A 25,099-nucleotide genomic window follows, 5' to 3' on the forward strand; every position below is an offset into this window, starting at 1 on the left:
TCTCCAGCCTCCTTCAATACTCCCCAAGAAAGAACTAAAGCAGGGGCTCATCTTGCCACTGGACAGTGGCAAGTGAATGCTGGGGACCAGTTCCAAAGCACACATTCTTTCCTCTACCCCAGATAGGTCGACTATTATTGTAGAGTTGACTACCATGGTTAATGGAGAAAGAACGAAGGAAGAAATAATGTATCATCTTTCAGCATTTGACAAAGAATAGGTCACAAGCGACAGAGAGTTCTATGTGATCTCTACCATGGTGTGGATGCTTAAATTAGTGTGAACTGAAGACTTCAATGTCAAACCCAGAAAAATCAGAAAAGGCCCAATTTTCTTTTTCTTTTTTAAAATATTTTATTTGTTTGTTTGTTTACTTGTTTAGAGCACTAATTGGGGGAGGAGCAGAGGGTGGCATTGAATCTCAAACAGACCCCATGCTGACCACAGAGCCCAGTTCAGGGTTCGATCCCATGGTCTTGAGATCATGACCTAAGCTGAAACCAAGAGTCAGACACTCAACTGACTGAGCCACCCAGGCATCCCTCTCTTTCTTTCTTTCTTTTTTTAAATATTTTTTTAATCTACTTGAGAGGGGTGGTATGGAGGGGCCCAGAGAGAGAATCTCAAGCAGACTCCTGCTGAGCACAGGGCCCAACAGGGGGATCAATCTCCGGACCCTGAGATCATGACCCGAGCCAAAAATCAAGAGTTGGATGCTCAACTAATTGAGCCATTCCAATGGCCCAGATAAGGCCCAGTTTTCCACGAGTGATTACTTCTATACCATATTATCCGTATCATAGTTCATGGCTAGAACTCTGGTGAATCTAAAACAACTTGTCGGGAGAATCACTTTATTGGACTTAGACACACAAGCTGGGTGCACCACTGGCTGAGGAGCAGAAGAAAGTCTGGGTTCCAGGCTCCCCTAACACAGAGCTGCCTGGCTAGCTGTTCTTTGTAGTAACTGGGATGTTGTCCCAGCCTTGTCTTCCTCAACTTTGTATCTCCAATGCCTAGTATATAGTGACTAGTTAATATGAGATATTATTATTATTAGTGTCTGAAGTTTCTGTGTTTGAATTAATAATAAGAATCATAGCAAGATTCACCAAGCACTTAGAGTGTGCCAAGCACTCAGTTTCCACACTCAGTCTTTGTATGCTACAAAATAAAGAGGCAGGAGTTACCATCATAACTCCTTTGGAAACACAAGAGATCAAGTGACCTATCCAAGGTCACACAATTAGTAAATGGCTGGGTCTGTTTTGTTCTACTAACTTCTACCAAATATTCATTATGTATAAGATCCTGGGATCTAGAAAGGATATGAAGTCAAGCTCCTCCTCGAGAAGAACTCACTCTGCTTAACATGTTAACCACCTCCCAAGGGGAATATGCCCAGGTTCTGGAAGGAATCTATTGTGTGAGGCTTTTGGGAAAGGCTTCATAGTGAAGGTGAGAGGAGCCGAGTGTGTGCACATACATGTGTGCATGTGTGTGTCTGCATGTGTATTCCTTTCAGAGGAACATTCTATGTGGTAGATGTTCAAGTGGTGTATGTTTGGGTTAAACAGCGGTAACATAAATATTAAGGTCCTTACCGTGAAGATTTAACTAAAGAGATGATTAATTTTTCATATAACTATATTCATGAATGAAATGGTACGATCTTACATATTTCATTATTGTTGTTAGAGCCAGAATGATCCCCCAAAGATCCCTGGACTAAAAGTAAGGAGAACTTAACTCATGTCTCAGATTGGCAGAGAGCTACCTGAGTGACCCTGGCCAAGCTGCTTGCCCTCTCTGAGCCTCAGTGTTCCTACCTGCAGCACATGGGCTTTGGCTGAGATGGCCTCCAGGGGTTCTCGCAGCTGTCCCCACTCTTAACCTCTGCCGCCACGTCTTCAGGCCTGCCGCAAGGGAAAGGGAGCTACTGCATGGCTCAAGGGTCTGGACAACATGGCGTTGGATATGCATAAGACCCGCCAGGACGAGCCCTGCAAGCAGACCTTGAGCACTGCCCGCATGAGCTTAGCAGACAGGCAGCTCAGGCTCCCGTCCAGGGCTCCAGCTGAGAGGGGCTCCATACACCTTGCCCCTCCCCTCTATTGAAATGCAAAGACCAAAACAGCTGCAATTTGGGAAGTACAAATTCTTGTGATGAAGAATAACAGTGGGAGCAACTGAGTGGTTTTAAAACACAAATATGATTGAACAGACGAAGCCCACAAAATTAGGTTGGAGTTTATTTTCAGAGACTTAGACTTAAGTGACCTTGGACTCCAACTGCCATTGGGGGAGAGGATAGCTTTCTTCCTGTTTTTAGTGCCAGGAAGCATAATAGGAAAGTAAAATCAGACACGGCATAGTCTGGGTTGCCACAGGGCCTAAGGACACAGAACATCGGCACCTTCCTTACTCCAGAACTGATGAAAACCTGAAACTAGGAACTCCAGTCCATGGGTCCCAGCTCTGCATGTGGGTGTGTTCACTAGGGTCCAGGCTGCTTCTTCAAAGGGCCTTTCCTCCTCCAGAGCAAAACCTCATATATTTCGGGGGTGGGTGGGTAGGAGGTTGTCAATAACTTACCGGAAAATTTAATTTGCTTGAATAAATGATTTAGAACCTTTGTACTCATGGGCCCTGATGGTTCTCTGAAGAGCCAGCAATGGGGAGTGAGGTGGAGTGAGGCATAAAGATTGCTAGGCAGAAAGAGGCAAAGGCCCTTGGTGTTCCCAGCAGGGTCGGCACTGGGGAATTGGGCATCAGGACAATTCTTCAGTCCACAATCCACTATCAATTGCTAACAGGCCTGCAGGAGGTTCTGCTTCTCCCAGGCAGGGGTTTTAGCACTGTTCTCTGCAGCAGCAGTGAGGCCAGCTGTTCAATAGGAAATGAACCATGGGTGCTGGAGCAGGCCTTGGCCTGGGTCCCCCATAGGGAGTCGAGCTGGCAGCTGGGAGAGAACCCACAGGGTGACCGTAGTCTGCACAGCCTGTCAATCCCAGTGCGGGCAGTGAGCACGGGACCCCTGCAGAAACATGCACCTGCCTGCTTCCCTTGGCAGGCTCCACTTCCTAGCAGGCCCTGGGAAGACAAGGGCTGGAGGATGGAGCCCTTTGGCCAGGGTCATAAAAGTTCCCATGAAAGGAAGCAGGGCACATGGGAAGAGCTATTGGTCAGTCTCTCTCTTTTCCTTTCTCCTCTGGGCCCTCCCAGGATAGACATTGTATTTCCCAAAATGTTTTGTCCTAAAGATGCTCATATAAAATGGGCTGCTTACTTAAGATTCGAGAGCCTTTTTAAGTCTAGTCAGGCCACAGTCTCGAACATGGACAGCACTTGGGAAATGAGATCCTAATTTGGAGACTGGAAGTGGCCACAGCACATCTTGGCATCAGGAAGGCATCCATCAAACCTCACACAGAACTCCTACAGCTAAGGGTGGGGCTATGTTGTGTTATTGTGTGCTAAGGGGGATTTACGGAGCAGCAGAATAAGCTCACACAAACTGTTGAGTACATAAAGTCAAGCTAGAAGGCTGCCTTTAGAGATATTCCATGGGGCTCTGTCATTTGGGGTCCTTCCCTGTTTACCAGTTTTTTTTTTTTTTAAAGATTTTTTCTTTATTTATCTGACAGAGATCACAAGTAGGCAGAGAGGCAGGCAGAGAGAGAGGAGGAAGCAGGCTCCCTGCCGAGCAGAAAGCCCGATGTGGGGCTCGATCCCAGGACCCTGGGATCATGACCTGAGCCGAAGGCAGAGGCTTTAACCCACTGAGCCACCCAGGTGCCCCTGTTTACCAGTTTTAATGATAATAATGCCTTACTTTTTACTACACTTTTTTTTTTTTAAGACTTTATTTATTTATTTGACAGAGAGAGATCACAAGTAGGCATAGAGGCAGGCAGAGAGAGAGAGAGAGGAGGAAGCAGGCTCCCTGCTGAACAGAGAGCCCGATGCGGGACTCTATCCCAGGACCCTGAGATCATGACCTGAGCGGAAGGCAGCAGCTTAACCCACTGAGCCACCCAGGCGCCCCTTTACTATACTTTTTGATTGAAAGAAATAATTGTCAGAAACGCTATCTCATTTAATCAATAGCTTCAGAAAATACAGAATGTCTTCTTAACCAAATTGTAGGTGAGACTACATGGCGAATAATTGAAATTCAGAAAGATCTTACAAACCTAGCCTGAAACCAGGAAGATGAAATTTTAGCAGAGGTAAACGAAAATCACAGATATGTTCCACAAACCAAGCATAAACACGCAGAATGAGGAAGCCCAGCTGACTTGGCTATGATTCCTGGGCTAAAACCCCAAGGATTTGAGTTTGGCAGGGAGGTTAGCAGCCAAAAGAACTGATACCAACACAGGTGATAGGAAGGTAAGTGTGACGCCCACAATGTGGTTGTCAGTAGTTGATCGCACACACTAGTATCCTATATGGGAGAGACCACATTGGAAAGCGAATGCCAATCTCGATGGCCCATTTCAGCAAGGACATCAGAATAATGCACTCTCTACTGGGACAACTATGAGGACCACAAGAGCTTAGAAAACTCATCACATGTATAAGTGCACTTTAAAAGAGAACATTTAGTCTACAGAAGAGGGAGATAGAGGGAAGGTCTAAGAGGTGACTTCAAATACCGTAAGGGTTCTCATGTGGAAGAGATCTGGGATCTGCTTTGTGGACTAAGAGGTTAAGATCCATCCTATGCGTAAAAGTTAGCAGGAAACCCATTTTAGCTCAAACTATAAAACATTTTCCATTCCTGTGGGCTTTCCAATCACGGGGCCTATTTCTTTAGAAGGTAATGCAGGCCCATCTCTAAAGGCAGGAGGATTTAAGGGATTCTTAGAAAGGCGGGGCAGGGAGGTTATGCACCAACTGTACTGCCTTCTATGAGCCTATGATCATATTCTTCATCGCAGTAAAATTGAGGATATTTATGATGCAAAACCAAATCTGAAACAGCATTTGTTGTTTGTTTGTTTGTTTGTTTACATGACATACAAACATGGCTGACCAAATTGGCTAAGGAAATTCATCATTCTCCCAGGGACAGTGGGGGAGAAGTCCTAGGGAGGGCCCTCTATCTTACAGTGAGATGGATATCAGCCCCATTTGTCTGACTATTTGCTCAGCTCTTGGAAAATCCAAAAACAGTAGAACTATAGACTTTTCTGGGCTTGATCACTAATACTCCCGCCAAGCATCTCTAGTGGTCACAATGCTTGCTGTTCTATGAAATTGAATGAATATTATTCTCTTTGTAATGGTCTTAAGACAGTCTCCTGAGACTGCATCTCTGATTTCTATGCAAGTGCTGGTAGGGAAGACATATAAAATCAACTGTCCTATTAAACACAACTTCCCAACAATGAGCCAACACAAAATGCAATCCACCAGGGGGGAAAAATGGCTAATTCTTTTAAAAGTTTCTAACACTAAGTTATGATTTCACTGACATGGTATAAAAATCCTGGTGCTTTTTCTTTCTTTCAAATAAATAATTGACTGCTTTATGCAAAAGTCTTCAGTCCCAGTGGGTGTTTCAGGGAATCTCAAAATTTTCTCCATCAGCCACAGGGCTGTACATGTATTGTTCTACTTTTAAAGGGCCTAATTCTAATTTGCAGTTGGGGACCATGGTGATTGATGACCCTGTGGCTTCATCGTGTTTTCATTCAGACAATCAGTCCACATTCTTGTCATTGCCAGATGCAATGAATTCCACTTCATTCATTAAATATAATGGGGATGTGTATGGTCATGGGCCAGGACTCAGATGCTCCATATTCAAAGTCCACCAAGAAACCTCTTCAAAGGCAGCAACAGATAGACAAACCACCATGGTGACATACTGGGCAGAATTCAACCACACCCTTGGATCTCTACACATGTTTTTGGCAGTGGCAACCTAAGGCCACAGCCCACCTAATTAACGAGATGATTGCCTTGTAAATCTGGATCCTTCTCAGGACATTTGTCTCCATTAGGTGAACTAATCAGTACAGAAGACTGGCCACCCCATTAGGAAATGTTGCAAGATTGATTCCAATCTAAATTGCCTTCTTCGGTAAAGGCTTCCGCTCGATGGTCCAGTCCAGGCATCAGAGGAGTCTGAGGTTTCCTGAAGGCCATTTCTTCCCTAACTTGGGAATTTGTTTTCTTCATCCAGAAGCTAATTTTGACAACTATTATTCACTTTCAAAAGTGACTTCTAAACTTCATTGTTCAGTTTCTAGCTTTTGTGTTTCAAATTTTTTTTGCCATCGCCAACATCCAAATGACCATCATTTAAAATATGATATAATAGTACAACCATTTTTTCCCCAGAGCAACTTCCCTGGAAGGAACGCCACACCATACCCTCATAACATGAAAGAATTCTTTCTGGTTAACCTCTAATTTGTTCCTTTAGATGCACGTCAGCCAAAGCGATCTGATAAAATTCACACACCTTCATTGGCCACTCCCCCAGCACCATCTTTATTGATCTACATTTGGTTCCATTCACCAAACAGAAAAAAACATTTTCTTGGGTGTCTACTATCTGCAAGGTATCTAAGAGCTGAGTAGCTGGACCAGATCCAGGCACAGGATGCAGCTGAGCTCTAACTACATAACTAGAGTATTTGAAACTGGAATAGGTATAGGATAATAATTACTAGCTATTGTTCAAAAGTAGAACTAAAATAAACCCATCAGAACTGGATTAAAAAAAAAAAAGAGTCACATTCAATTTGTTATTATGTTCCAGAAACCACCAAAGAGATGTGCTGATCTCACGCTGTAGGACAGACAGATCGGGACTGCAAGTGCAGAGACTCGGATTCTACGGTAAGTGAAAGACAAGTCCAGGCAAAGGGAGGCAGGAGGAGACATTTCGTGCAATCCCCAGGCTGAGCCTTTTTAAAGACACACAATGCATCTGTATTCCTTTCTAAGGGCTGCTGTAGCTTTTCAAACATGATAGCTTTCTGGTAGTTTACACTTATCACATTAAGAAAAATGGTAATGAGGAGTTCACGATAACTGCCTTTAGACCGAACAAAGGCTCAATTGCTGAGGAAAAAAGAATATCTATTTTCATGGAAAGATCCTCCAGTGAACAACTTGGCCATAGCTTTTTTCTCTCATTATTTCTGAGCTTAGTAATAATAAGGCATCAGGCCACCAATACAGCTCAAACTCCAGCCAATATGACTTGTATGGAATTGTCCTTCCTCTTAGAATGACAGAATCACAGCGCCAGGGAGATGAAAAGGAAACGATTTGCCCACCCTGCCAAGGTTTTTTTGTTTGTTTGTTTTGTTTGTTTTTGTTTTTTAATGACCTTGTGAGAATCCACTGTCCATAGATGTCTCTAAATCCTCTTTAAACATCTGTTTTCAGCCCATACCATCTCTTGGGGGTAACCAGATCCATACGTTTCCTCCCTGCTACACATTTAGGAAAACACCAAAGAGAAGATCCAAAGAGAACACCAAAAGAGAACTTTTCCAGGGAAAAGTTCTTTCGAGCAAAGGTCACTTTGGGCTTGAGGTAAATAAATGAACATGGAGGACTCTCCCCTGGGCTTCAGACAAATACAAATTGTGTGATCAGTTTATATCTCTCATCCAAACGCCAGTTGTCCACTGGTGGTTTTCTACTGGGTTCGAGTCACATGCTTCTCCCCAGTGTGACAGCACCCCACCTTCTCCTGCCACTCCCTCCTGCTCAACTAGTTTGTCCTTCATTTGCTTTCAAAAAGAAAAGAAATGTGCAAAATCATTAAAAACAAACCCGGACAGGGATTTGCAAGCTACCCACAGAGACTGTTAGACAGCTGACAGCAATCGATGTGCCAGGGTGTCTGGGCTAATTAAACAAATGTGACAATTTGAAAAGCTGCAAAGTGCCTTATGAACCAAAAAGAAAGAAAAATGCCCTGTATTAAAAGACATGAAAGGAGTTTATATATTTAATAAATAGGAAAAACCATTGTGGGGTAATTTATACTCCTCAGCAAAGGCAGCTTGGGAGCCTATGAAGGGTTGAAATGCCGAATTCAAAGTCACACTTTGGGAATCTTCGGAATTGATGAACCATTCAGAAGAGTCACAATTAAATCCAATAAAAGTTTGCATGTATTTAGTGGTTAGAAGTCCCTGGATGTTTGGATGTTTCGTTTCTGTTACTGTGTTCCATCCACTCAAGAATCCAGGCAAGCAGTTCTCCTTGTTGTCATCTCAGAGCAGATTCCCAAGTCCCAGTGAAGACCCACCTCCGGGACAGAGTCACACAGCCAGCATGTGGCAGATGCAGGACCTCCATGCAGGTGGCGGCTTTGCCTTCCAGGCTTTTGCCACCACTGAGCTCCATAAGGATGGGCTCTCTATAAGGGAACATTGTCAAACAGCAGGAAGCAGGCATTGTTACCTTCCTGTAGGCCAATGAGATTTGGGGGTGGTTAGGAGCTCCTTTATACTTGTTTAGAAACCACTGCCCTTACTCACACTACTTTCTCAATTCATTGTCACATGTGTGCATCACACAACCTAGATGGCAAATCAAAGCCAATTAAGTCCACCTGTAAGGAGGAGCCTTGGATTTTTAAATGAGCCTTGCCATGGATGTAAAGTCCTAGTGGCTATTGCTAGGATTTAGGCCATATTGAGGTTAATAATCCAGATCTAGGTCCCTGTGATAGTATGGATCATGGTGTAGGTGAGCAACTTTCCCCCTTGAAGTAACGGGTCATCTAAAGTCTCCAGAACTGTCCAAATGTTTCCTGTGGTCCTTCTTTTCATGAGATACCTTAGGTGAATATCTCACAAGATGAAGAAACTGGAGAGGGTAGGAAAAAGGAGGAGTGAAAGAGAGGAAGGAGAAGGAAGGAGGGGTACATATGAACCAGGTGCCAGGTTTTTAATAGTACCATTTTTCCAGAAGGGGCCCTGCCAAGGTCTTACATATCCTTTGCTTCCCAGAGCCTGGGGATGAAGGCATTATCACTCCTGTGGAACACAGGGGGAAGAATTTGTCTGAGGCCTGGCACTTTCCCTGTGCTGCCTTCAATTTCTCTCCTCTTCTCTGTTTTATGGGGCCATTAACTTTATCTCTTTCTACTTACTTAGTCTGATTTTTGGTCCTTTTTTATATAGTAGGAGTACTGTTTAGAACTAGAGTAGAATTTGACTAATGGATTCTACATAAGCCTCAGATGGAAATAAATTATTCAGATAGACTCTAAACATGGCTAAGGGTACATAGTCAAAAAGTAAAACTAGATTTGGTTTTATTTAATGATCACACTCAGAAAGAAGACCCAGAGGAGATCTTAAGAGATAAGTTAGGGGCAGTTCTCTTCCCTAGAATTTCCAGCCATGATGGAAATGCTGTTATTTTGTACTGTCCAATGATAGTCACTGGCCACATGGGGCTCTTGAGTGCTTATGATGTGCCTCATGGACTGAGGAACTGACTTTTATTATAATTTAACACACTTAAACTTCACTATCCAGCCACATGTGGCTACCATTACTGTACTGGACAGAGCAGACTAGTCGACACTTCGATTTTACAAATAGAAAACCCAAAGCCAATAATGCTTCAGAGACAAGCCAAGGGTTGAAAAGCAGGTTGTGGATGTGTCAGGCCTTGCTCTGAGGTTTCCTGATGCCCAGTCCAGTGCCTTCTTCTGAATCCCAGTTCTTCCAAAGGCAGGGGATTTGTGGTCTTGGCTGGGGAACACAGACCACCATTTACTTTGGTATCAAAAGTGCTGGGTATGTGAGGTTGTGCCCTATAGAGGGCTGTTGGGTTGAAGAGCGGGAAAGAGGCTGCAAAATTTGAGGGTGGACAAGCTCCTTGGGTTTTCTCCAGTCCCATCAGGTCCTGAGAAGTTGGAAGGTACTGAAGAGAAAACCACCAGAGGTCCAGACTGTTTGTTTGTTTGTTTGTTTTAAGCAGGCTCCCCGTGTAGCAGAGAGCCTGATGTGGGGTTCAATCCCAGGGCCCTGGGATCATGACCTGAGCTGAAGGCAGAGACTTTAACCCACTGAGCCACCCAGGCACCCCTACTGAGGTGGTTTTGTCTGCCTTAACTTTCGATGGGCCTGCATTCTATATTTTGTGATCTGACAATTTCTAATTAACATGTTGGCAGGGGGAAGTGGGATGAGCTGGTTTGTATTAGTGCTCTTATCCCAGGAATGGGCGTACTGAGCGGTAGGGGGATGCTCTGTTTTGACACAACCTTTGTTGTAAGGTTGAGTATGTCTAATAGAAGCAAAACACAGTTTTTTTAGCCATTAAAAAAAAGTCTGAAAACTCCCTTTGGAGAGAAAAAAAAATCCACATGTCATGGAAGCATCATTCTTATAACCACAGTGATAATAAGCACAGTGAATGGTACCAAACCAGCCCCTTCAACATTATTTAAGAGATTTGAATCAGCTCTCTGCAGTTATAGTAGCATATGGGGCCTCTACCTCTGCTTTTAATCAGTGTCTTATTTAAAGCGATAATGCCAACATTATTGTACTTTGAGGAGCAATATTAAAAATAGGTTAGAGCAAAGGTATTAAATAATGCTTGGCAATGGAAAAACCTAGCACAAAACGTAGTACTAAATATATTAACTGAAGAAATAAGAAATGGAGTCATTATAATGCCTAGTGTTTGTATAACTCTTCTACTTACTAAACATTATCATCTTCTTATTAACTTACAATAGCTCCATGGAAAACATATTACTTTACCAAGGGCAGACATGACACTGTGAGGCCATTTTCTCTAACCATTTCTCTACAAATTTCAGTCACCCAATAAACAGCTACTCTGTACTTCTTATACACCTACTCTTGTCACCTTTGTGTACATATGGGGGGGTGGATAGAGGGGCTTCTGGGCTAAGCTAAGGGGACAGAGAGATGAGTGTGACACAGACTCTGATCTAAGGAATGTGACATCATGCCACGAGAGGCAAACCACCCCACTGCATGAAAGTGACAAGTGGGGAGTGGAAAAGGTGGTGGGGGGACCCAAAAGAAAGAGGGATTCATTTCATTTGTACAGTTAAGGCTTCAGAGAGGAAGCAGTCCTGGTGTTGGCTCTTGCATGGTGGGAACGGGAGTCTACCAGGCACACCTAATATTTTCCCGGCATTCCAAGCACATTCTAGGGGCATAACATACATTAGCTCATTTGATTCTCCCATTAATCCTGAAAATTAGGTCATAGTATTCCAGTTTTGTGAGTGAGATCGAGGATCTTTATCTCCTTGTAACTGCCCCTCAGGGGTTGGGTTCCACCATTTGAGTCCTCCTAGCCTAAATCCGGACTCAAGCCTCACTCCAACACTGCAAGTCCCTCAGGCAGCAGTGGCCTGCTCCCTCTTCTGATTTAATCTTCTCTTGGCTAGCCTCTCCCGCCATTCCCTTTGTGGATCCACTCACTATATCCTACTTTACTTCTTGCTAAATGCATTTTTCAGTTCAGCAGATACCTCTTAAAATTTGTTATAAAACTAATAAAAATTTTAGAAATTGAGAAAATTTAGAAAAAGAAAAAAATCTCACCCATAATTCTGTCACTCTAACAAAATAAGAACTATTATTTCAGGGTATTTTCCTTTAGTTTCTTTTTAGTCATATCTTTACCTGGCTATCAAAAGTAAGTGCAGAAAATATTATAGTCTGGTTATTTCCCTTCACAGTATATTGTAAGGTTGTTTTTTTCCCCATGTTGCTACATCATCCTCAAAACCATCTTTCTAATGGCCAATTATTTTTTGAATGTATAAATCAGAATTTTATTAACTATTCCCCTATTGTTGGACATATAGTAGCATATTTGTTATTACAAATAATATTGTAATGAATAACTTTGTTCATGCAGTTTTTCTAGGGCTTTGGATTTTCCTTGCAGCATCATTCCCCCAAAATGGAATGATAGATTATCAATGTCCTTCTAAAAATGGTGTGGGCATCCTGAATAAATACAGAGGCACACCATGTTCATGAAATAAAAAGGCACAAGTAAATTCATCTATTGATATAATGCAATACTAGCAGGATATTTTATAAATACAGACAACAGACAACATGTTTCTAAAATTCATATGGAAAGGAAAGGCAACTAGAACAGTCAAACCACTTTGGAAAAAAGAACAAAGTTGGAAGATTCACATTATCCTGACTTTAAGACTTGCTATAAAGCTACAGTATTGAAGACATTATGGTATTGGTGAAAGACCAGGGGCATGAACCAATGGATGAGACTAAAGAATCCAGAAATTGAACCACATATATAAGGTCAATCTACTTTTTATAAAAATGCAAATTCAATCCAATAGAGAAAGACAGTCTCTTCAACAAATGGTGCTGAAACACAATGAACAATGAGTTTCAACCTATACCTCACAATAGATACCAAAATTAATTCAAAGCAGGTTAAAGTTCTAAATTTAGAAATATAAAACTATAAAATTCTTAGAACAAAACACAGGAGAAAATTTTTATGACCTTGGGTTAGATGACAAGTTCTCAGACTTGACACCAAAATCATAATCCATGAAAAAAAGCCTGATAAATTCAACTTCACCAAAGAACTTTTGCTCTTAGAAGGGCACTGTCAAGGAAATGAAAGAAAGAAAATGTTTCCAAAGCACATATCTGACCAGAAACCTCTATCCAACACATATATAGAACTTTGAAAATTCAACACTAAGGTAACAAACAATCTGGTTTTTGAAGTGGGCAATGGATTTGAATGCACAATTCACCAAAGAAGACACACAAAAATGAAAACAAACATATGAAAAGATGTTCAACATCATTAGCCATTTGGGATGGCTATTTAAAACCACAATTTTGGATTGCAATTTAAAAACCACAATGACATACCACTACTTACTTACTAAAAAGGTTTAAATAAAAAATAATAATAAGATCAAGTGCCATCAAGGATGTGAGTTAAGTTTTTCATAATTTGCTGGTGTGAATGCAAAATGGTATAGCCACTCTGAAAAATGTTCAGCACTTTTTAAAAATAAGGTTAAACATACATTTGACCCCCAGCGCCCCTTCTGCCACAGGCTAGCTTTTGAACTTGGAAAGTTACTTAGGCTCAAATTACTTCAATTTCATTATCTGCAGTGGTGGGGCTGATAATAACACTTGCTACCAAAGAATGGCTATGCAACTATTTGATATTATTATTAGGGTCTACATTAAATTCAGGCTGACCTGAGTTCCAATCCTGTTTCGTCCCCTTAGTAGCTATATAATTATGTGCTTTGAGATAATTTATTTAATCTCTCTGAGGCCTCCAGACTGCTCTCAACCCATCAGTCAGTGGTTTCTGGGTAATGAGCTAAGCCTTCCAGGAAAAAAAATCACACAGTCTTGGGTCACCTAGGTGGCTCAGTTGGTTAAGCGTTTGCCTTTAGCTCAGATCATGCTCCCAGGGTCCTGGGACCGAGCCCTTCTTTGGGTTCCCTGCTTAGTGGGGAGCTTTCTTCTCCCTTTCCCTCTGTGTCCTCCCTGCTCATTCTCTCTCTCTCAAATGAATAAATAAAATCTTTAAAATCATACAATCTACAGGTTAGAACCTTGACATTGCCTCATAATCTTACTAAAAGTATTCCTTGGGTAGCCACCTCTCTCCCTGTCAGTGACTACTTCTAACTTTTTCCAATTTCCTCAAAACTCTAAACTTTCTTCTGACTACCACCAACTCCATTGGCTCATCAGGAGACTTGGGCTGGAAATAAAGAATTCTGAAATGTTCCCACATTTACTTCTAATATTTTACATTTTTAATCTTTAATGTACCTAGAAATAATAGTATTATGTGGTGTGAGGTAAGAATCCAAGATCAACTGGAGGAGAACAGAAATGTTAGCCATATCATCCTTCCTATCCAAAAATAATAATAGACCTTTCCATTTTTTTTTTAAAGATTTTATTTATTTATTTGACACAGATCACAAGTAGGCAGAGAGGCAGGCAGAGAGAGAGAGGGGAGAAAGCAGGCTCCCTGCTGAGCAGAGAGCCCGATGCGGGACTCGATCCCAGGACCCTGAGATCATGACCTGAGCCAAACGCAGCGGCTTAACCCACTGAGCCACCCAGGCGCCCAGACCTTTCCATTTTTTAAAAATGTTCTTTGATGTATCTCGTAGTGACTTAGTGTGTTCATATAGCTTCTGGCACATTTCTTGTTAAATGAATTCATAAGATATAAATGGAGCCTGTTGGCCCATTTTATCTTACAATTGGTTGCTTACATGTAAATACTGTTTCAATATATTTATTCTGCACACTGAAATAGTGCTGAAGTGTTGTATCATTTGTAATAGTGCTTTTGGTTAATTCTTTTGGGGATTTCAGGAAAACATTATACACACACATATATAATCTACAAATAATAATCATATTACACATTCTCTCCTATTTTAATACCTATTATTTATTTAGCATATTTAATTGCCTTGGCTCACCTCCAGGACAATATTAAATAATAATGGTGATAAAGAACATTTAGTCTGATTTCTCAGCTACAATGGGAACGCTTTTAGAATTCCTCTGTGAAATGTTATACTAGCTTTTGGGTTGAAATGGATACATTTTACCACATTTAGGGTGTTTCCATCTATTTCTACTTTATCTAGAGTAAGTGTTGAGTATTGTCAAGTATAATTTAGCATCAATGAAGATGATCATGTAGTTTTTTCTTTCTTATCCTATCCATAAAAAGCATTATATACCTGGATTTCTTTTCTTTTTTTTTTTTTAAAGATTTTATTTATTTATTTGACAGAGAGAAATCACAAGTAGATGGAGAGGCAGGCAGAGAGAGAGAGAGGGAAGCAGGCTCCCTGCTGAGCAGAGAGCCCGATGTGGAACTCGATCCCAGGACCCTGAGACCATGACCTGAGCTGAAGGCAGCGGCCTAACCCACTGAGCCACCCAGGCGCCCCTATACCTGGATTTCTTAATATTGAACCAGCTTTACTTTCTTGGAATAAAACCCACTTGGTCATGGTGCATATCCTTTAAAGTTCTGTCTGATTCCATTAGCATTTCATTGAGGAAATTTGCATCAATATTCACAAGTGATGTTACTCTGTAATTTTCTGTTTTGTATGCTGTTTTTGTCAGATGTTGGCATCAATATTATGTGCTAATTTGACTCTTCTAAAAAAATACTTTGCAATATTTCCTTCTCGTTCCATGTTCTGAAACCATTGAGCTGTATTATTCCTCCATGGTTTGGTTTAAATTCCCTATGAAACCCTGCCTAGGGCTGATGATTTCATGAATGAGTGGGATTCCTCTTCATTGCATTGATGGTGAAAAGTCTGTTTAGATTTTCTATCTTCTGGAGACAGTCTGAGTCAATTATATTTCACCGGAAAAATTGTCGGTCTCATCTAGGTTCTCATATTTATTTGTGCCTAGGTGAGTAAATTGTCACTAACAGTTATTTGTATTTCTTCTGTATCTGAAAAGTTATTACTCTTTATTATTCCTTCCTTTATGTATTTGTGCTTTTTCCTTTTTTCCTCCCTTGCTGAGGTTAACAAATGATTGATTGCTATTACTCATTTATCTTGGAAAATAAAAACAGATCTTAAACGTGCTAATTCTAATGATTTTCTGTCTGTAATTCATTTCCTTGCAGCCCTTGATTTATCTACTTTTAATAAAATAGTATCTTTAGGCTCTTGTATCACTGCCTTGGCTCTTGGGGTTTTTTTTTATCCTTTTAGATAAAATTGCTTCATTTTTTGTTTTTTTTTATTAATATTTTAATTTAATTTTTTAAAATTTCTTTTCAGCATAAGAGTATTCATTGTTTTTGCACTACACCCAGTGCTCCATGCAATATGTTCCCTTCCTAATACCCACCACCTGGTTCCCCCAACCTCCCACCCACGCCCCTTCAAACCCCTCAGATTGTTTTTTAAGAGTCCATAGTCTATCATGGTTCACCTCCCCTTCCAATTTCCCTCAACTCCCTTCTTCTCTCCATCTCCCTTTGTCCTCCATGTTACTTGTTATGCTCCACAAATAAGTGAAACCATATGATAATGGACTCTCTCTGCTTGACTTAGTTCACTCAGCATAATCTCTTCCAGTCCCGTCCATGTTGCTACAAAAGTTGGGTATTCATCCTTTCTGATGGAGGCATCATACTCCATAGTGTATATGGACCACATCTTCCTTATCCATTCGTCCATTGAAGGGCATCTTGGTTCTTTTCACAGTTTGGCGACCGTGGCCATTGCTGCTATAAACATTGGTCCAGATGGCCCTTCTTTTCACTACATCTGTACCTTTGGGGTAAATATCCAGGAGTGCACTTGAAGGGTCATAGGGAAGTTCTATTTTTAATTTCTTGAGGAATCTCCACACTGTTCTCCAAAGAGGCTACACCAACTTGCATTCCCACCAACAGTGTTAGAGGGTTCCCCTTTCTCCACATCCCCTCCAACACATGTTGTTTCCTGTCTTGCTAATTTTGGCCATTCTAACTGGTGTAAGGTGGTATCTCAATGTGGTTTTAATTTGAATCTCCCTGGTGGCTAGTGATGATGAATACTTTTTCATGTGGCTGATAGCCATTTGTATGTCTTCATTGGAGAATTGTCTGTTCATATCTTCTGCCCATTTTTTGATAGGATTGTCTGTTTTGTGTGTGTTGAGTTTGAGGAGTTCTTTATAGATCCTGGATATCAACCTTTTGACTGTACTGTCATTTGCAAATATCTTCTCCCATTCTGTGGATTGCCTCTTTGTTTTGTTGACTGTTTCCTTTGCTGAGCAGAAGCTTTTGATCTTGATGAAAATTGCTTCATTTTTTAATAATTCCTGCTACTGTGATGGTCATAGTTTTGATTTGTTCCCTAACAACATTTTTATACATTTTTTTCCTTTTCTTCTTTGTTTTTCTCTTGGTATTTTTGCATAGCTCTTGAGTGTTTCTTTTTTTATTATTACTACTTTTTCTAGTGACAGAAGTTCTTCCTGGACAAGAGTTGTTTGTAGGATCTTTCTGTGGTAGTGGAGGCTGTGGTTCTGTCCCAGACAAGCAAGAGCTCTCTTCTCAACACCCATGTGTACGTTCAAAGCCTTTGGCCTTTATTTATGTCTTATCAAGAGACATCAGGCCTACAGGCTGCTCATAAGGTAGCATCTCAATCTGCCACGTTGCCTCAGTAGCAAAGTGCTTTCCACAAATGTGGATTAATTATGTCACTTCTCATTCAATACTGCCTTTCCCACTTCTTAGGATCTGTATGTTCCAGACTAAGTCCAAAGAAGCTCCAGTTACAAAACTTCATGCTCAGCCCCCCTTATTTCCATATTGGTTTTGCTTTTCATGGTATGTCACTTACTCTTTTTTTAAAAGATTTATTTATTTATCTCAGGGCAAGAGAGCACAGCAAGGGGAGAGGCAGAGGGAGAGGGAGACAAGCAGACTCTCTACTGAGCAGGGAGCCCAATGTGGGTCTCCATCCCAGGACCCTGAGATCATGATCTGAGCCAAAGTCAAGTGTTGGATGCTTAACCTACTGAGCCTCCCAGGTGCCCCTGTGTTACTTATCCTAAAAGCAGTGAATCATCAGCTGTGCTCTAGAGCCATGACCATGGGAACCATCCTTTGGATTCTTTCCTGTCTGACCTTCACAGAATAAATTATGACTTAGGCTTATGTATGTCTTCTGGTTAGACCAGTTGTGGGGTTCACATTTTTTTCCTCATTCCCCATGATGCTTTTTTCAATTAACAGGAGAAGGTGTGAGCTTTGTTCTATTCTTTCATTTCAAAACTGAAGATGCCTACCAAATGGAATCTGGGAGGCTTTACTCTCAATGTATTTTCCAGAGACACTTATCTTACATCTATACAGATGCAAGTGCAACGGCCAACCTCCTGGCATTACGTTTTTTTTTTTTTTTCCAATCCAATCCCACTAGCACAGCTGGGACAATGAGGTTGGTTCTCAAACAACAGTTGGAAGCTATTAGTTCTTTCAGATAAGCCTAGCCTGCTTTTTGGCAAACCAATACACTATTTCATTACCCTCTCTGTACACCCAAGATACAGAAAGCAGGTGTAAATTCTACACATGGCTTAAATTCTCACCTGCTTTCATTCAGTTCAATAGAAAATAATAAATCACCATATTCACAGAAGGAAACAGGTTGTCAGAAAACAGACTTCTTTTTATATAGCACACCTACAAAATTCAGGGACTCATATATTGACTTGGTGACTTTAAAGGGGCTACTCTTGTTCACTCCCTGGACAGCTAAATGCTGAGTTGCTAAGTTGCTGGTATTTGACATCATCTCTTCCCTGACATGTCCCACATTTGACAGGTTCCCATGAATCACTGGGCCAGTCACCTCATTACTCACGTTACTCATTCTCCCAATGACGTCTGTATAACCATTTAAAATTCACATCAGACACTGGCTGCAAACCCCTAGATTCCACATGAAAATATTTAAACTGCTTGACAGGCTCTAAGTGCATTTGGAAGCATACTGGATGGCTTACATACACTGTTCACATAATAGTTGTTATAATTAAATTTAGCATCTTTCTTCTGGGTTGGTTTGTGTTTGAGAAAAGAGAGAATGATTACTGGGAGGCAAATAATGGCTAATATCTCTTATGGGCTAATTTGCTCCCATGAATTGCTCACCTCACATATGCATGCTACGTATTAAGTCCATTAGTGCTTTGAATTAGCTTCAGAAAAGGTAATACTCCACATAATTTACCCAGTCAAGGACATTTTCACCTGCTGACAAATTTACATATTCCCCAATATCATTAGGTAAGAGCTAGTCATCAGAATAGCAGAGGGTGCAATCAGTAGTTAGTTCATTTATTTGACTCCATCAATGTTAACATTAATTATAGTCTAAATTATATTTAGCAATTGTTGTCTTTCTTGGATGGAACACTACATTACTATTTCAAGAAACTATAATTTTAAAAGTCCACACCAGAATAGGATAGATGCTTTTTGAAACATTCTGGAAGGACTAGTATTTAAGACTGCTATACAGAAAATCATTTGCATGATTCCAATTTGAACATTATTTATACATTAATTTGACAGGATATAAAATCAATTGCCTAATTATTGGTTAAATTTATCAAAGAAATTCAACTGAAAGGTGCTTGATTATGGTGCATAGTTATGATAATATAATCAAATTTCCTTTCAGAGATAATTGACCAATTTTGTTCTCTGATCCATTTTTTTTTCATTCTTAAGATGGGCTTCTTCATTTGTTTCCCCTTTTAAAAGTAAAAAAAAAAAAAATAGCAAGTACTGTGCACAGTCGTCCTGTAATTATTTGGTAAGATCTCTCCATGCTAAAACTGTACACCCAAACACAGACCTAATATGTGGAATTGCCCTAATTTAGAATGCTGTAAACACAGATCATGCCGTCATCCAAAAGAGGTACCCATGTCGATGTTTACCAACCTGATCCATATGGCAGGGAGAGATCTGTAAGATTATACAGTTTATCAAATCAAGTTCCGTAAATCTTAGCAAATTCAGCATTCCCCATAAACAGTGAATTACGCTTACAGATGTTAGACTATGAAACTATCAACTACTGAAGGTACTTTGCTAGGAAACACAATCTGTTCAGTGTCAGGGCTAAGAGACATGCTCTATCTGCATTTTTGACTCAAGAAAGGACTTAATTGATAGTTTGTTGATATTTTTAAGTAAATTCTTGCGAGGAACAAATAAATCATACCACTGCCAAGCAAATAATCACTGAACATCCATCCTCAGCTAGTAGCATTTAGTGCATGCAGCTCTCCTTGGCTGAACTCTTCCAGAAATGATTACTTGAGGACCCATCAAACCCCGCGGAGCTCAGGAGAGAAGCTGCTGCGGCCCATATTATTACATATGAGCAGCTTCAGAGTCCCTTATCTGATAGATGAATTGTAACTGCAGAACACCACCAGAGTTATTGTTAGTTTTCATTTCTGTTTGGACTTGAGGGTAGCTTGAGTTGAAAGAGCAAATGGTGCACTGACCAAAGCAGGTGCACAGTCTGGGACCATCATCACCTTGATGTTTATCTTTTTTTTTTTTTTTAAGATTTTATTTATTATTTGACAGAATGAGAGAGAGAGAGAGAGAGAGAGAGAGAGAGAGGAGATCACAAACAGGCAGAGAGGCAGGCAGAGAAAAGAGGGGGAAGCTCTTGCAGGACTTGATCCCAGGACCCTGAGATCATGAACTGAGCTGAAGGCAGAGGCTTAACTCACTGAACCACCCAGGAACCCACCTTGATGTTTCTGATTTGCAAAATGTTAGACTAGGGCAACAATGTACTTGACAAGTAGTGAAGACAAGTGGATCTACACAGCATGTTTTATGGCAGAAGGGCAGTTGGAGGAGAGGTGCTGTGGGTTGGTGGTTTCTGGTCTGTTTGAAAAATGACTTGAAATTGTTTTGGCATAACTGGATTTGTATGAATCAGGGAAACAACGGCAGCTGGAAGGAATGGGTAGCTGATGCCATCATGATACTAGTCATAAAGGAGACCACAGTTGGGGAAGGCAGAATGGACTAGAGTGCTTCAACAAGGGCCAAATGCATAGCGAGGTATTTGTTTTGCAAAATGGGACTCAAGATGCAGAGTTTTGGAACTGTAGCAAGGTGTACGCGACCTAGTGTACATAAGGAACAGGCAGCTGTGGTCCCCAGGTGGAGCACGCCAGTGGATTTCTCAACAGTTGCCCACCCTCCACTCCAACCCTTAGGCCCCAGGAAAGATGACAGAGGGATTCCTGAGCTCTTCCAAAAGTAGCATAGAGGGGCACCTGCATGCCTCAGTCAGTTGGGCATCTGCCTCTTGGTTTCAGCTCATGTTGTGTTCTCAGGGTCATGAGTTCAAGCCCCATGTCAGGCTCTGTGCTCAGCCTGAGTGGGCTTGAAATTCTCCCTCTCCCTTTCTGCCTCCCCTTTCTCGTGTTCTCTCTGTCTCTTTCTAAAATAAATAGATCTTTTTGTAAAAATTGGCCAGTATATCCCCAATTCGGATACTTTCATCTATGATCAGAGTATCATCTTGTGGGTAACAACACTCACAGGCTGAAAATGCGGCATGCATACCCCCAACAGGTAAAATTGCTGGCCAGGTGAACTTGACAATAAACAACTCTGTCCTCTTTATTTTTCCTTGGGCTGCGCTATCACAGACTCAAGATGCAGAGTTTTAGGACTGCCGCAAGATGTACGCAACCTAGTGTTCTCAAGTGTTCTGCCTGGAAATGGCACATTGCTCTTATTTTTTTATCAGTGGCAGTTATGTGCCATTGTTATTATTTTATTATTTGACGTGATATTCGAATATATTCAGAATGTTAGGAAGAAAGAATTAACTCCTGATGCCTGCTCAAATTCCATTGCTTTGGTGGGATTCTTAGAGTGGTTAGGACTAAGTCAGCCAGCATCTGGGGCAGTTTTTTTTTGTTTTGTTTTGTTTCTTTTTAATCCAGAGGGTTGTGAGAGGGTGGTGGCTGGTTTGGCATAGTAAAATGCAGACCAAGTTTCTTTTCTGCTTCCACCACAACCTAGCTTCACCCACGTTGCAGGTCATTTATAAACTCTCTGGGCCTTACTTTCCTGAAAAAAAAAATAGGGACTACCCCATGTTTCCTCTTATCAAAATAACGTAATGTGGTTCAAGTGTTTTCAAAGGCAGTCATGTGCCACAGAAAAATATGGTCACCCTATCAGTCAAGTTAGCCCTGGAAGACCAGAGGAGGTGGGTTAAGATGCTATGAGAAGCAGGAGCACAAAGAAAGCCAACCAGTTTGAATTGGAACAGCATTTTGGAAAAGGAGGCAAAAATAAAATGCATTAGGGAAAAGTATTTCCATTGCCTGGGGACTGAGGGACTGAGAGAGGGGTGAGACCAGTTCTGTTGTAGTTGGTTTATAAAAGAAGTCTGTCCCCAGGGGAGATGAAGTGGGTTTGCATGCTTAGCCTGCTGGGCTGTGGAGGGCAAAAAGGGGGGAGATCAGTGAGGTGGGGAAGTTGAGAGAGCAAACAGACGGAGCTCTCCATGTTCCCCGCGCAAACCGTGCGCACACTTTAATGATTCTCTCACTGCAGGTGGGTCGTATGGTGGGAGGGTGAGTTATTAACCCCTGTTTGCTGCACGAAGAGATCGAGAAGCCACATAGTTAGAAAGTGAGGGACCCAGGGCTTCCTACTCCAGGGCCAGAACCCCTTCCTCCCCACAGCTACGCTTTAATGAGGCAGAATGTGCCCTTGCTCTTGGTTGATCTGAAAAACGCTGATGGTGTCAGAGAGAGGTGGAGGGGAAAAGGAAGGGAAAAGCCCCCCCCCATACCCACCAGGGAGGAGGCAGTTGGGGAGCACGGCCACACAGAGAGCTGTGGAACTATCCGCTGGGCTCCACAGCCCTCAAACAAACATGACCATGAACCTGTTGTGCCACACAATGTGGGCTATACAAATTTAAGAATTACTCATAAAATTTAGGACATAAACTTTGGAATGCTTATTTTTATTCTAAGCATGAGACATGTCAGTCATTCTTCAATGAAGGAAAGCCAACTCATTAATGATGCTGTTGAAAAATACCCGGGATTCTATACAATCTACAGTCTTCCAAAAAAAAAAAAAAAAAAAAAAGACATTTCCCTAGATTCTCTTTCAAGAACAGAAGGACTTTTGTTACCTCCTCAAAGGGTGCTAGCTTTTACGAGCTTATTAAGGCAACCTGCTTCTTTTCTTTCCTGTTTAAGTGACATTCTGTTGTTTCTCTAAGTGGCTCCTCTAGCAGACAGGGGCCCCCAGCCTCCGCCAGGTGCTCACCAGGCTCTCCTCACTTGGGCAGTGGGGCAGCGTGGGAGCCCCATATACCCCAGGGCCAGGCCACTCTTAAGAAGAGATTCCAATTGCGACCAATTAGGTGAAAGTTTTGAAATGGGAACCACATTCTTTGGGAATTAAGAAAAGACCACTGATTTCATTTGGGAGAGAGGAAGAGATTTCTTGCCGTGTTACCTTTCTTTCAGGAATGCAGCCAACACACACATGAGCAAGCATTTTGTGTCTCTTGTTGATCTGACCATCTCCACACAATGGAAGGAACAGGCAGCTGTGGTCCCCAGGTGGAGCACGCCAGTGGATTTCTCAACAGTTGCCCACCCTCCACTCCAACCCTTAGGCCCCAGGAAAGATGACAGAGGGATTCCTGAGCACTTCCAAAAGTAGCATAGAGGGGCACCTGCATGCCTCAGTTAGTTGGGTGTCTGCTTCTTGGTTTCAGCTCATGTTGTGTTCTCAGGGTCATGAGTTCAAGCTCCATGTCAGGCTCTGTGCTCAGCCTGAGTGGGCTTGAAATTCTCCCTCTCCCTTTCTGCCTCCCCTTTCTCGTGTTCTCTCTGTCTCTTTCTAAAATAAATAGATCTTTTTGTAAAAATTGGCCAGTATATCCCCAATTCAGATACTTTCATCTATGATCAGAGTATCATCTTGTGGGTAACAATGCTCATAGGCTGAAAGTGCGGCACGCATATCCCCGACAGGTAAAACTGGAGGCCAGGTGAACTTGACAATAAACAACTCTGTCCTCTTTATTTTTCCTTGGGCTGTGCTGTCACAGAAGGTAACACAGCACGGGGAGTCTCAGGAAGAAGTGGGGAGAGTTCCTCACATTGGTAAGTGTGGGGATGGGGGGCAGACTTCTCAATGGCACACAGATTATTCTTTTCCCTAGTGGGCAAGACTGTGTGCTTTTTTCATGGCCACACTGATCATCATTTATCATAATAATGAGCATCTCTACCTCTTGGTGGTTTCAAAGGGAATTAGAACAGGTATTATCATCCTGTTTCACAGACAAGGAATGGAGATTCTGAAAGATGGAGTTCTCTGTCCAAACTGCAGAGTGACAAACAGCAGGGCTGGCCCTGGGACTCAGTGCCATGACTCCCGTTCTTCACGTGCCACATTGCCTTGCCTTATGGTGCTAACAGCTAGAGATGGGAGACCCATTTTCCAGGCTAGGCTCTGGTATTGCCTTTGGTTTAAGCACTGCTCTTGGAGAGGTCACTGCCACCTCTTGTCACTCTTACGTACACATTCCCTCCCGTTGGGAACAGGTCATACAGCTTACCTTCTCTCAAGTCTCTCCTTCTCACTGCCCTCCACCCTCCCACATCTTGTCCCCTCATCCTTGTGCAAGGATGAAACAAGTCTGCAACCCCCACAACCTTCTTCAACCGGTGTTGGCAAGGGAGGCAGCAGTGAAGTTGAGGCTTGAGATTCCAGAGAGCAGAAAGCCCAAGATTTAGGGTAGGCTGCTTGAAGAGGGGGATAATACTAACAAAAGAGGGGAGTCTCAAAAGAACTTCATCAAAATCAAAAGCTTCTGTACAGCAAAGGAAACAGTCAAGAAAACAAAGATGCAACCCATGGAATGGGAGAAGATATTTGCAAATGACAGTACAGTCAAAAGGTTGATATCCAGGATCTATAAAGAACTCTTCAAACTCAACACACACAAAACAGACAATCCTATCAAAAAATGGGCAGAAGATATGAACAGACACTTCTCCAATGAAGACATACAAATGGCTATCAGCCACATGAAAAAGTATTCATCATCACTAGCCACCAGGGAGATTCAAATTAAAACCACATTGAGATACCACCTTACACCAGTTAGAATGGCCAAAATTAGCAAGACAGGAAACAACATGTGTTGGAGGGGATGTGGAGAAAGGGGAACCCTCTAACACTGTTGGTGGGAATGCAAGTTGGTGTAGCCTCTTTGGAGAACAGTGTGGAGATTCCTCAAGAAATTAAAAATAGAACTTCCCTATGACCCTTCAAGTGCACTCCTGGATATTTACCCCAAAGGTACAGATGTAGTGAAAAGAAGGGCCATCTGGACCCCAATGTTTATAGCAGCAATGGCCACGGTCGCCAAACTGTGAAAAGAACCAAGATGCCCTTCAATGGACGAATGGATAAGGAAGATGTGGTCCATGTA

At 41.8% G+C, this 25,099-nt stretch overlaps 1 protein-coding gene across 2 annotated transcripts in view; it reads right to left on the minus strand.

Annotated features, from left to right (window-relative positions):
• Nucleotides 1-25,099, minus strand: part of AFF2 (ALF transcription elongation factor 2) — a 452,568-nt gene that overhangs the window by 140,881 nt on the left and 286,588 nt on the right. The gene's annotated exons all lie outside the window — the stretch shown is intronic.

The sequence above is a fragment of the Mustela nigripes genome, chromosome X (genome assembly GCF_022355385.1).
Source record: "Mustela nigripes isolate SB6536 chromosome X, MUSNIG.SB6536, whole genome shotgun sequence".
Lineage (NCBI taxonomy): Eukaryota > Metazoa > Chordata > Mammalia > Carnivora > Mustelidae > Mustela > Mustela nigripes.